Source organism: Carassius carassius, chromosome 15, assembly GCF_963082965.1.
Source record: "Carassius carassius chromosome 15, fCarCar2.1, whole genome shotgun sequence".
NCBI lineage: Eukaryota > Metazoa > Chordata > Actinopteri > Cypriniformes > Cyprinidae > Carassius > Carassius carassius.
Window position 1 is genome coordinate 19502135 of NC_081769.1, and position 14471 is coordinate 19516605.

The 14471-nt window shown below is 35.7% G+C and overlaps 1 long non-coding RNA gene across 2 annotated transcripts; it reads left to right on the forward strand.

Moving 5' to 3' along the window:
- On the forward strand, positions 1-14062 carry LOC132157761 (uncharacterized). 2 transcript variants are annotated; one of them, XR_009437614.1, is made up of 3 exons: positions 1-205; positions 13063-13158; positions 13618-14062. It is a non-coding gene; the product is annotated as an uncharacterized LOC132157761 (long non-coding RNA). The 2 variants fall into 2 exon arrangements; XR_009437615.1 differs by having other exon boundaries at positions 13621-14062.
- The last annotated feature ends 409 nt before the right edge of the window (positions 14063-14471 follow it).

Genomic DNA, 14471 nt, shown 5'->3' on the forward strand with positions numbered 1-14471 from the left:
GAGAGAGAGAGAGAGAGAGAGAGAGAAGGAGGGGGTAAAAGAAGAGCGCAAGACTGAAGAGAGTGGACTGGCAGAAATGTGAAATACGAGAGGGAGAAGAGTAAAGTAGGAGAGGAACCCGTAAGAGGAGAAACGAGGGATGGCTGACCTGGAAGTGGGCAAAATCGAGGGAAAGGAAGCCGCCGGTCTATTCCAACACTTGCTGGTATTTCACTTTTCACTTTGCTCTTGTTTGGGTCATTTTTTGTCTTCATTTTTCATCATTTTTTTTTCATATCATATTTCATATAATTCCTGGGTTGTTTATTAGTGTATAAATGTGCTTTCTGCTTCTTTACTTGCAAAAGTAACCATTCGTTTGCAGACTTTAAGTACTTTTCCTTCCTCTTCCATCACATTTTCCTCCCTGCAGCAATCACGTTTTGTTTTCTTGTGTGACACGTATTAGCTTTGGTTGTGTATTTTTGTTAGACACTTTATTGTTAACAGGTTAGACTAATATTCATGACTACTCAAAAAGGCTAAAATGGGGCCCACAAGACAGGATGATCACATAAAAGCTTTAGTACTTACCATTTGCATCAGTTAAGTTACTTCTGCACTGATGCACTTGCGGAGAGTGTGATCTTTATGTAAAGTCAGTCCTGGCCTCCTCAGTTTGTGCCACTTTTGTTTCACTTGAATCGTTGAAATGTAGCGTAGTCCCTTTATTGGGGTGTCCCCTCTTCTCTCTCCGTACCACGCTCCTCCCATCACCCCTCATCCCCACCGTCTGTCTTCCTCTGTCTGCACCCTTGCAAAAAGGTTCACCGCTGCAACGCTTGTGTTCATCAAACCAATGAAAACAGATTTTAATATTTAATGAACAATTATGAACAATTTCCCCCTTTCTGTGTTTATTCTCCTTCTGTGTTTTTATTCTCCTCTTATATTTTGATAACAGCATGCTATCCCATCCTCTGTCTCTTTGCTTGCATATGTGTTTCTTTCAGGGTTTTATATCTCACATCTGACTGCATAACTGTCTCCACAGTGATTATCCTCTACTGCCTCTAACCTCATGGTTCCTGCTAACCTGCCAACATAACGGTAGTCTAGTGATCAAAAATGAAATGATGTTTGCTTTAGGGATAATCCTATGAAGACAAAGTTAAGAGCTTGTGTGTTTTGATACTATGATTTTTAATTCCCTGTCCAGTAACTTTCTTGCTTTTATGTTCTTAAAAATGGTGTTTATTTGTAAACACTTTGAGTTCTTCATGAACTTTGCACAGTGTATCATCATTTAACTGCAAAAGTGCATTCCTTTTACTGCCTAAAGGTTTTCAATTGCAGAAGACAATTCAGTTTAATGTTAAAAGAGCATGGAGGTAGTAAATAATAGGAAAGATGCTTGAACATCTTCCATCTAAACCTCAATCCATGCATGAAATGTGAAGATGTAGAACAAATGTTCAGAGCAAACAGAGTCTAATGCAGTGCTTCTCAACCAGGGGTCCAGGGCCCACAACTTCCTGAGGGGCCTCAAGATAGCTATAAATCATTTCAAATAAGATAATGCAACTAAAATTCAAGATATTTATCTTTTTAATGAATTTTTTTATTTTTTTGTCTTTGAAGAACCAGGATTGCCTTGCACTTGGAAAATCTGAAAATATGAGGAAGACTCATTTTAAAAGTGCGGTTTCTAGATCTGGGACTGGAATAATGTAAGTTTTTAAAGTCTTATAACACCATGGGCATAATGAATATACATTTTTCTAGTTACGCAAACTAAAGCAAACTCTAAAATATTTTATCGGTTAAAATGTATGAGGAAAAATATCTGTAAAAATCCTTATACTTGATCATATCCAGCAAATCATGAACAACTAGAAAACAACTTTAAAAATTAAGTCAAAAAGTTTGAGAACCTAATGTCTAATATCTGTCAGTTATATACATAAAGGGGGTTAGCTAGGCACCAGAAAGGGGAAAAATATGGTTTTGTTCGGTTTTAGTTTATATTGTCAAACAGAACGTAGGAATTCATTTTTTGACCATCCCTTTTCACTTGTGTTTTTGTAGTCTGTGTTAATCAAACCCCAAAAGAATGGATGTTCCATTTGCATTGATGTTTGTGTGCTATAATCGACCAACGCAGCATAACTTGACGAAAGACATTATATATATACTATTTACAGTGGATGAGGACAGTAAACTGATGTGCCGGTATATTTCTGACATACAGTAGTACTCAAAGCACTCATGCTTTTTCTAACACGAAGGACAAATGGATTTGCCAATCATTACAAGCGATGAAACACGTCCAACATAGTCAGTACCAAGCTGGTGCAGGGCAAATCGTCAAGCCAAATGTAAAAAATGAGGAAAAATAAAACAACCTTAATAGAATGGAGCCAAAGAGGCTGTTACAGCAAATACAGTAGAATACATCTATTAAAAAAATACAGTAAGTATACTGGGAGATATACAGTAAATAACTGTAGAAATTACAGTAGTGTCTAATGGTGTAAAAACCTCAGTTTCCTTGAATTTTGAAACTACATTCATCATTGATTCACAAGTGCATTCATACAGTAGAGTACCACATCAATCAGTATTCAGTACCACAAATAAATCACCTTGAGCCTCAAGTCTTGAATACTACCAGCAGCACAAACCAGTACAAGGGCCATTGACTCTCCATATGTTCAAGTGACTCAGATTGCTAGAGCCCACCCTCACAAGTGCTCAGGAAATCAATAGGTTTGACATAAGTGCTGTCTCCTCTCTTACAATTTTTCACCGAGGAATAGAATGTGGAAAATTCATTTTCATCCAATAGAAAAACACCCGCAGTGGAGCTCCACTGCTACTGTTTTTTTATGCAGTACTTCAATTAACTTCAGGCTTTTACTTTTTATATTGTAAATTGGTTCAACATTGTGCAGTCAAAGTAACAAAAATGTATTAATGAGCGATGCCATTTGCTATTGTAAAAAAAACAAAAACTTTATTCCTATGGGCTCTGTATAAAGATGGCATTTCTACATGTAATATAAACAACAATTATCCTCATTCTTCTGGTTTCAGAGATGTCCGTGAATGTGTCTAATTGCACTAAACTGTAGTGGTTAGTTACTGTATATTTTTAGGTAACATTACTTTCATCAAATCTCAGGCCACTTCATTATCCAAATTAGGTTGAATTAAGATATTTGTTAGGGAGCTGTTGCCATTCTCAACAACAGGTGGATATGTATTACATTCAGTAGAGCAAAAAAAAATTTTTATGATCCTGTTTTAAAGAAATTCTGGTAAGGAAACATTTCTGTCTTCTTTAAATGACTTGCATGGTAAAAAAAGAAAGAAAAATTATTCAATGTAACTGCACTCATTGAGTTCTTAATTAACCTGATTCCTGTGATTCTGCTCATAATGGCAAACCTTAATTGAATATTTTTTTCAGTTATTGTTTAAGTGAAATGTAATCCCAAATTTAAATGGATAATTCACTTTAAAAAAATATCATCATTGTCTCTCTCACCCTCATATTGTTCAGTTTTCTTTATTTTAACTAAACGTAAAAATGAAACTATTAAAAATGTTCAGTAATTAAAATAAAGCTAAAATATAACAAAATGAAGTATAGCAGAAATAAATAAACTGTAGTTGACATACTGTAATTGCTAAAACTACAACTGAAATAATAATAAAGTAATATAGAAATATGACACATAAAAGAACATAACCTTTCATAACAATTAAAATGAAAACTTCAAAACATTGCATTATAAATGACAACATTCTAAATAGTAATAATAAATTAAAATAACACTGATGTCATTCCAACCTGCATGACTTCCTTTCTTCTGTGTAATACAAAAGAAGATATTTAGAAAAATGTCTCATTGTGTTTTTAGCCACACAGTGAAAGTCAAAGGGGTCTGAATCAAAACAACAATCAATAACACTGACTTCCCTTTTGTGGCCAAAAAAATACACAAGACATTTTTCGAAAATATCCTCTTTTGTATTACACAGAAGAAAGAAAGTCATACAAGTTTGGAACGACATGAGGGTCAGTAAATAATGAGCTATCCCTTTAAGAATAATGTGTATTTATTTGAACTGAAAGGCAGTATTTCCTGTGGAGCTATAGTGGAGGTGATGTTTTTCAGGATGATATTTTGCACCTGCATAGTTAAATGTGCTGACAGTATGGGGCTAATTAACAGTTGCCTGACTACTGTAGAACTGTGTGTTTACCTGGAGTGCTGACGTACGAATTACTGGCGAACCACCAGCTATTATGTGTTCAGTATGTGTGCGCTATACACGTTTACACAGTGAAGTTGACACAGAAGTGTTAGTATGCATGACCAAGTGAGATGACATTAGGTCATGACTGTGTATCGTCGCACCTGAGGTTTGCTAGCATGTGTATAGCTCTTATGATCATGTGTGGGTGTGTGTGTGCATACAGTGGTCGCGTGTGGGTTAATATCTGCAGTCTAGAGGAATGTGTTTCGGGTCAGCAATGAGAATTCCTCAGTTTTGCATTAGTAGGTCACAGCGCTGCTGCTTGCCTCAGCAAACTCCCTCACTGGCTTTTGCTTTAGCTAGGTCTCATTTTCATGTTTCAACCTTCACTTTTTCCCACATGGAATTGTTATGCATCCTCTCATTCTTTCTTTGTTTCCTCGCTCTCCTGCTAAGACGACTGAGATGTAGGGGGTTGGGTGAAAAAGGGGGAAGGCTATATATGTGTGTTTGTGTTATATAAATGTAGCCACGTGCACTGTTTGCCTAGTGCTTATTTGCATATGATTTATGTCGAAGATCTTTCTTATAACCAAATGCTGCCCATTTCAGGCTCCTTCTATGAAGAAAAGGGAGAGGGAGTAGCAAAAAGTTGAAAAGTTTTATTCAGCAAGAATGCATAAATTGATCAAAAGTGACAGTAAATACATTCATAATGCTACAAAAGATTTATACTATATCAAATAATGACTTCCTATTCATAAAAGGATCATGAAAAAATGGTATAATGGTTTCTCTACTGTAAACAAAAAAAGTATATGATCAATAAGTCATAGTAAATATGTTTAGTATAAGCTAAAAAATAAATCAAACTATTTAAATATTTGTAATTTAAATAAAGCAAAATAAAATACATTATAAATATTAGATTTAAAAACTATCTATCCCTCCATCCATCCATCCATCCATCCATCCATCTTTACTGTGCACCGAGGTGTTAAGCTCAGTACTCATAATAGTAATAAAGGTTTCTTGCGCCCAAATCCGCATATTAGAACGATTTCTAAATGATCATGTGACACTGAAGGGCTGGGCAATTTGGCTAATTTTTTTCAAAACATTTGACTGATCCCTTGTTAAGTATCTTTGCAGAAAAGATGCATGAAGTACAACTACATATTGTACGAACTTGTCTTATATATGTTATATGTTCATAAATAAATAAGAGGAAAATGCTTCATTTTTTTTCAAAATTCAGGTACTTCAAATTCAAAATGACTTAAAGTATAACACAAGTAGACTATTATTAACTTTAGATGTTCTGTAAAAACAACAGCAGCTTTCAGCCTGTAACCATGATGCAAACATAAAATATTTGACATACAGTAGTAGTTACAGGTTTTTTATTCACTTGCGCTGCTTTTCCATAGTTTTTTCTATGCAAACATAGACGTGTTTGACCATTGCACTCTCGTGCATGAAACGGCATTCTAAAAACATGGCGCTCAAGTTAAAAAAAGTTCACTCCAATCTTCTTGCATGTTTTTCCCTGTTCCACTGCTTGCGTTGCATCTTTGTCAACTCAAATGCTAATTCTGTGTGAATGGGGACGGCGAACGATATGAGCATGTCAAACATAAGGCAGTTAATCACGTGCGCCAACATACAGTTAGATTGTTCTTTTCTTTATAATGTTATCATTGGCATCTGGTCAAAGTGTCTTGTTCTAAAAAATTCTAACGTTTGGTAATACTTTTATTCAAAATCATGATTACACGATTTCTAAAAAAATAAAATCATGGCAAATCATTAAATTCGAGTTAATCGATAAAATTGGAAAAAATCAATCAGCCCTACACTGAAGCTGGAGTAATGGCTGCTGGAAACTTTCAATTGTAATATTTCCCAATAGTACTGTATTTACTGTATTTCTGTTTAAACAAATGGCACCTTGCTTCAAAAACATTACAAAACCCGAATGTTTTATGGTAGTATACTATATGCTGCATCTGCTCATCCAGAAGTAGCTTACAGTCTCTAGCACCCAGAAATGAAAAATTTCCATCATTCATGTTATGTAAAATGCAATATAGGGCAACATATGCCACATATTCACAGGCGTACAAATATGCAAATTGGGGTATTATGTACTCATTCACCACCGAAAGCAGGGCGTTATTTGGTTTTAACTTTACAAATTCAGTTGAACATATGGCCTGCAGCTTCAGGGTGGACCCGCTTTTCAGTTGTACCTTTGTTCCAGTGTCTCAGTGCTCTTTTATTTGTGTTGTATCCCTGTCTTTCTTGTGGAGATAGCTTTCTCTGTCTTGGCTTTCTCTCTCCCATCTGTGTGTGCACTTTGTTCATGTCTGCATCCCTATCTCCTGCCTGTCTCTGCTATCTTATCCTCTGATCCTACACTCTCCAGGTTGTTATTCTGCTCCTTCTTGTGTGTGTGTGTGCTCCCAGAAAACTGTATTTGTGTCACACTCTGTCCCAAGAGCTTGTGATATGTGTCTTTAAGCCCTTTTGGGAATCAGGGAAAAGACAGGCATAGTCTCACCAGATTCAAAGGGTATTTTAGTCCATTTCCCAATTCAAAAGAAAAAAAAAATTAAACAAATGAGAAACTAGGTTTATTTTCTCATCTGAATTAATAATGAATGGTTATATTTAGATTTGACTTATCAACTACATTGTTAGTTATGCGTTTATTGTTGTGATATCAAGGCTTTGAACTTCATTACACATGAAGAAAATCTTAAAAGATGCCTTAATGATTTTAAGATTCATTAAACTGAAGGGTTTTATGCTGTTTCTTTCTTGGTTTTAAAAGATGGAGATGTCTCGGATTAGATGTCTAAGCTAAAGCTATAGTTTCTCCAGTCATTAAACAGTTATAATTTTAAATAATTATTTTAATGAAGTTTGTTCCTGTGCTGCACACCTTCAGAAGTCATTCTACCATTCGAATTATTTGTTGCTCAAGAAACATTTCTTATTATTATCATCAATGAAACAGTTGTAAAATCAGTCTTTAATTTAAAAGAAAGTGCAAAAGAACAGCATTTATTTCAAATGTTTTGTAACAATGTACTGCTTCTTTGAACGTGTCCTTGCTAGAATAGAATTTATATTAGCTAAAATGCTAAACCCAAACTTTTGAACAAAAGTGTATATATTGACATTTTTCATTAGTTTTGAAAAATGAAACTAATTATTTTGGCTGCCATATCGACATTTTGAGAATTTTTCAATTTATCATTTATCAGTACAGGCTTTGTTGAAGCTCTCAGCTCAGAACCAAACATAAAAACAGCAGACTCTTCGAAGCAGCACTGAATACCCAGCAGCCTCATAAGAAACATGTTTTTTTGGATGCTTCAGGCCTTTTAGGGACAGTCATGGGGGCCTTGGATTGCATTTGCCTTTTTATGGAGGAATGGATGAGGAAAACGAATGTACTGTTTACTGGTCCAATGGCAGTAAAAAGTGAAAAGATGACTGGTTAAAAAGCAGCTGTGGCTTTTGGGTTCATGCAGTGTAGAGGAACCAGACTGTAAGATGAAAGCTGCCGTAACCATGGTTCCCCTTCTCGGGACGTTTGCTTTGAGCAATGAAAGGTCAGGAAACAGATCAAGCGCAAACACTTGTGAATTGTTCAAGTTCAAGGTGAAGTTTAACGGCTAATGGAAAACATGGTAGAGTAAGAATAAGATCAGTAGATACAAGTACAAATTTTACTGTATAGTATGATGTGGTTAGTTCTGCTATTATGGTTTGGTCACAGTGAGAAAAGCATGTTTGACTCTTAAATGACAGTTGATAGCACTTCAGCAGTAGTATTTCCTAATTAATATGATGAAAGCTTCTCAAATGCTCTCAGTTTGTATGCATTAATGGCTTGAATACTGGAAAAAGAGTCACTCAGTGAACTCTATGTTGTTGGCTTCACACTATGCTGTGGATTTGAGCCTGACCTGATTTTCTGCCTGTGGATTTGAAGGGTTATGCAAAGCTAACTAGTTAAAGTTGACACAATACATATTTATCAGCAGAAACAGGTATAGAGAACAAGAGAAATGGCTAAACAATAAAGGAGTCATACAGTGATCATACAGCATTATCTTCTGGAGAAGGAGGTGATTTGTGCTCGGCTGTGCCCGTCTGCCCTCTCAGACGATGTACAAGGTCACAGCCAGAAGGTCAGATGTCAAAGCCGGGGAAATGTGATACTTCCCTTCCCCCCAGCTTTGTCCGATGACCTCCTGTGTTGTGTCTGCTCGGCTGATATGTGTCTGTATTTAACCCCCCATGGGATGCCCATTATCATGTGCTGTTAACACACAGTCAAACTCTTTATCCTGTCTTAAAAAACATACAGGCACTTCCAAAATATCACAAAAAAAATAAAAAAAATAATACAATTTAGGGGGGGGGGGCAATTATCTATCATTTTTATTGTAGTATAATAAAATATATTTCATAAAACAATTACATTCATCTTTGTTTTACTTAAAATATATTTATATAATTATTATATAACTATAATAAAATAATTGTTCACAAAGGATGCATGATTAAATGGTTTTACGTGACAATAATGACATTTATAATGCTATAATATATATATATATATATATATAGCATATTAAGAATATTAAGCAGCACAACTGTTTGCAACACTGAAAATAGTAATTAATAATATTGAGCAAAGCAGCATATTAGAATAATTTCTAAAGCGATCATGAGACACTGAAGACTGGAGTAATGATGCTGAAAATTTAGCTTTGCCATCAATAATAAATTAAATTGTAAAATATATTTACCACTTTAAATCTATTAAATCTATATATATATATATATATATATATATATATATATGTTGTTTAAAAATGTGTTATAGTATTTTGAACTTCAGTTTACTCTATTTTTGATCAAATAGGTGCAGCATTGGTGAGCATAAGAGATTAAATAATTCTACAAACCCTAGACTTCTAACAAGTATGTAAAATATATTTATATAACATAATTTAATGCAATTATTTAATTTATGTATGTATAATTTTCCAGCTGAAGGCTTCCTTCAGATTTAGCAAACTTCTGTGGACCAATTTATACCCAAAACAAACACACACACACACACATTCACATAAATTAGGTTGTGACTCACCCCTTTAACAGAAAGTCAATAAGAGCACAGGAATGATTAATCAGTGGCTCCATTGTCCAATTCCACCAATTCCCCCTCCTCTCTCACACACTCTGGGCCCCTCTCATGGCACAGTATTGATCTGAATGCATTTGCCTTCCATTTATCCACTGAACACAAAGAACTGTGAACTCACCTCGTACTGTGCCCAAATCCATCTAGGGAGGGATCACTTGCTAGGCATAGACATGCATAAATAGGTTTAGTGTTAGTCAATGGAAATGTACTCTGCAACAGCTTTAGCCTTTTTTTCTTTTTTTTTGCACCCCCCACCCCCCACCCCCCAATTAATTGACAACATCTCACATACTGTTGGTCATGTGTTATGAGGTCACGTTATTTGGTAGCGTGATACAAAATTACATATTGCAGCACACCAGCAGAGAAACATAAATTACATAATAAAAGTAGATATTCAGGCATAAGACATTAACATTCATGAAATGGGGAAGCTGTATATCATGCAGTGTTGAGTATAGGAGAAAAAAATGGTAATTAAATGATGGAGTTGGTTGTGAGAGTTAAAGGAGCCACATGCACAATGTTTGATGCTGGAAAACTATACTAATAATTAGACAGATTCTCTATGGAAATAAAATAAGAAGATAAATATTATTGTCAGAAATGTAATGTCAGTGTATTGTGATGAATATACTTTCTTATATGCTTTTAGTCTATATACTGTAGATACATACCATAATTTGACATTTATCATTTTCAAATATTTATTTACTCTATTTATTTAGTTTTAGTATCTTTAAAACATGCCCGTCAATCATCATGTTTAAGAGTTTGTGTGTCGCTGTTTGTCTGTGTCCCTATCTGAAAACCAACAGAGGGTTTTGAGAATAATTTGACGGACAGCCTGTTCAAAGCTCTCCCTGCATACCTTATCATTGTGGTTGCTGAGAGTCAGGTTGCCATGACACCAGACTGTTTTGTCTGCCCTTTGACCCCTTTAAGAGGTGCTTTGGTCAATCAGGCATTACCCATGAGGGGCCAACCAGGGGGGAAGATGGAGCAACATTTCCTCTCTAAAAATGAGGTACAAAAGGTTCCTCTATACATCCGTTGTATGCAGGGGTACCAGCATAGTTATGGGGAGGCACAGACGTGCACACACAAACAAAAGGCACAGATGAATGTATCCATGGTCCAGTTCTGCCTTGGAAAAAAAATGAAAGGATCTATGAAGTCCCTTGTGTAGATGGAGCTCATGCTTATGATAAGAGCAGCTACAAGCACAGGAAAAATTGTCATACAAATGCTTAGTAGAAAGATCACAATTGGGCAGTTTGATGGTCAGAAAGATTGCTGACAAATTGGCTTTTGGAGACCATTAAGGCACTTTATAGCTTTAAATGTTGTAAACTGATTAAAATGCAACTTCATAAAAAAATATGAATTTAATAAATCATTAAAAAATATGCACTACCATTTAAAAATTGTCTATCTTAATGTATTTTATTCATCTGATGTCAAAGCTGAATTTTCAGCATCATTACTGCAGTCTTTAGTGTCACATGATCCTTTAAAATCATTGTATTGATTTTGCATATCAGTACTTGTTGAGCAAAGCCTCCAAATGAGGATAATTCAAAAACATTGAATTATTGTGGCAGATAAGTAAATAATTGATGGATAGGTATTATTTCAGGTTTTAGGGGGCATTTATAGGGCAGTTATATATATTTTTTTAGATTTTAGTTTTGGTAAAGGTTTAATAATAGAAATAAAAGCAGAGTAATATTTCACCCATCAAAAGTCATCAAAAGTGATTTCAGACCATCTTATCCTGTTACGGTGCTACTGCGATCTGCCGTCTGATCTCTAAAGATCTCACTGAACCTATTAACGTAATCATATAAATATGTATATAGAAGGACCACTTTGGCAATCATGGATATTAAAAGGACTATCAAGCATAATATAAGTCCTATTTACACTTGACTCAAGTGAACTAACGCCTGCCAAGCCTTTGAAATTAATCCTCTCTAGCCAGAACTGCAGCATGCATCCTCCTCTCCTCCGAGGATTGTTGTGACTCGCTGTGAGTCCTCGTCAGGACTGATCAGATTAGTGTGGGTTCTGTTCTCACCCTAGGACACAAAGTATGTGGAACAGAATAACAGCTCATGGGAATTTATGTTGCTCTGTTTAATAGTGTTAGATATGTTATGCTTCAGACTATGAAATTGGCCTGGAACAGAGAATTTCTTTGGTTTTCTCTCCCTGATAGCCGCATAAATGCAGATAATTGGTGATGGAAATGAACTTATTTTGATTTCTGAAGGCTCCTTTCATTTCTGTTTTATTTCCGTCATGAGCACTGACCTGTATGTGACCCGTTTAATATGGTGTATGCAGATAAGATTACTGCCAGGCACAAGGGTGGATTTTTTTTTCTCATGCAGATGAACACAGTAGCCTGTCAAAACAGACATAAAATATGAATTACAAACCAGAGATCTGGGGCCGGAGTTTGTTTATATTTAAACAGTTATATGGATTCTTGACATGATGTCACAATAATCTGGGTAAGATGATGCATCATGGGACAACCCTGGGTGTCTGGATAAAAATGAAAAATGAGAGCACATGCTTGCAAGCATAAGGCAGAAATAACTTCATCAAGCTAATTTTATTATTTAAGAATTATTAGTTCAATCATTAAAATACACTGTTGTCCAAAAACTCTCTAGACTGCTCTTAAAAATGTATGAATGCCCTTGAATTATACAACAAAATATCAAATCAAGCAGGACTGTAATGGCCAAGCTGAATTTTCAGCAGCCATTGTTCAAAAGAACAGAAATTATTGGAAATCGAAATCTTTTCTGACAATATAAATGTCTTTACTGTCACTTTTGATTAATTTAATGCTTCTTTGATTCATTAAATAGCAGTGTAACTGTACACAAACATGACGATTGGGTGTGTACCTCGGTTTTGACATCATGGTTTGTATGGTTTCGATTCACGAAGTTCAATTTTTGCGGATTTTATTTAAAGGGGTCATATGATGCGATCTCAATTTTTTCTTTCCCTTTGGAGTGTTACAAGCTCTTGGTGCATAAAGATCTGTAAAGTTGCAAAGACTAAAGTCTCAAATCCTAAGAGATATTCTTTATCAAAGTTAAGACCCTGCCACACACCCCTAAAACGGCTCATTCAAACACGCCCCCACTTGTCTACGTCACGATGTGGAAATATTGGCGTAATGCCGCCCAAATGTTCGAAGAACTTTGTAGAAAAGGATGCGTTTGAGAGAGGCGGGGCATAGAGGACCTACAATAATGTGTTTTTTGTACATTAAAGCATGTCAACATATTCTGTTACACCGCATACACAAAATAATTATCTTTTAAAAAGCATCATATGACCCCTTAAATTTTTTTTATAATTAACGGTAGTGTTTTTCCGAGAAATAAATGATTAAAAATGAACTGATGCCACTTGTTTTGTTATATAATGCAACATTTATGAAATTTTTAGTTTCTCTTGTGTCAAGATGTGTCAGAAGTTTCTGTTGCCACTGTATGCACAAAGCCATTCATTAGTGTATTTGTAATATTTTTGAAAGCACCAGTCCTTTGTCTTTTTAGAAGCTGTGATGAGATCTGCTCTGGTGCTCCTCAGGGACTACAGGTGTTCACTCATACTACATAAAGCTCAAAGGAGAACAGCTGGTCAGTGATCAGGTAACCATACTCTTCTTTCCCACCATCATTCTCCACCCTTTGTCTTCTCTACTTACAATGCTCACACACCAGAGCTGAATACCACCTATGAGTCGAAGCTTGAAACTCTTAGAACCCGTTTTGTTTTGTTTTTTTGTGCCACCAAATAGTTTTGCTATTGCTCAGTATGAGTTCCTCCAAGAATGTTGTATGCTCTTCTGCATATGTTTCTAATATCCTTCCCATTTCTGCCATAGTTTGTATGTTTCCTTATGAGTCAGCTTTTATCATAGAAATATTTGTTTAACAACCTTACATTCCTGTTTTGTTTCCCACTCTTTTCTTACATTAACGGCCGAAGCTGGATGTCAAATTGCTCTCTGAATATTTCTGATTGTTCCTGAATATCCTTACAATGCCAGCTGACCTTCATATTTTGCAGCTGATCAGAGCTGTGCGTGTGTATTTCTCTTTTCTCAGCAGCAGAGCTCAGTCCCACCAACATGCCTGGCATACACGCTAACCCCTCTGACGTGATTGACAACTCTGCCCTAGCAACCGCTTGGCACGTTGCCGGGCTGCCCAGGGTTGCCAGGGAAAGTGTTCCCATAGCAACACATTTAACCACTTTATTTGCCACTTTGAAATGTAGCAAAGGTTTTGCAAAGAGGCAGAAAGGGATTACTGCTGAAATTTGCCCAAGATAAAATATGTGGAAAGCTGATATGATTTTTGTGATTCATTTTTGCTATTTATTTTTCTATTTACTTTTTATTTTTGTATGTGTTTAGGGATCTGCTGCTAGTGCCGAAGACATATATATTTTTTTCTTTATGTAAGACTATGTTGATTTAGTATGGTGTGCTGTATGGTGGACAAAAGGTCCCAATACCAGCCATTTAAAATCACAGACATCAATATTTAATTCCAGAATCAAAATTTCCTGATAATTTACCCTTGTGTCATCCAAGATGTTCATGTCTTTAAGGAAAGTGTTTATAAGGAAAACATTCCAGGATTTTTCTCCAAATTGTGGACTTCAGTGAGAGCCAACAGCTTCAAAGGGCTCTACACAATCCCAGCTGTGGAATAAGTGTCTTATCTAGCCAAATTATTGCTAATTTTCTAAAAGTAATTACAATTTCTAGACTTTGTAAACAAAGGTTCATTTTGCACTAGCTCTGCGATGTGCATATGCGACTTAACGCATTGTGTAATCACAGTGGGAAGGTCATGTGTTGTTACTTCTGGGTGTTTCGGTTAAAAAAGGTAGAGTTGTCATGTCCGCTGTCTGATCACCCTGTTCTTCGGTGTGTGCGTGTGTTTCTGTATAG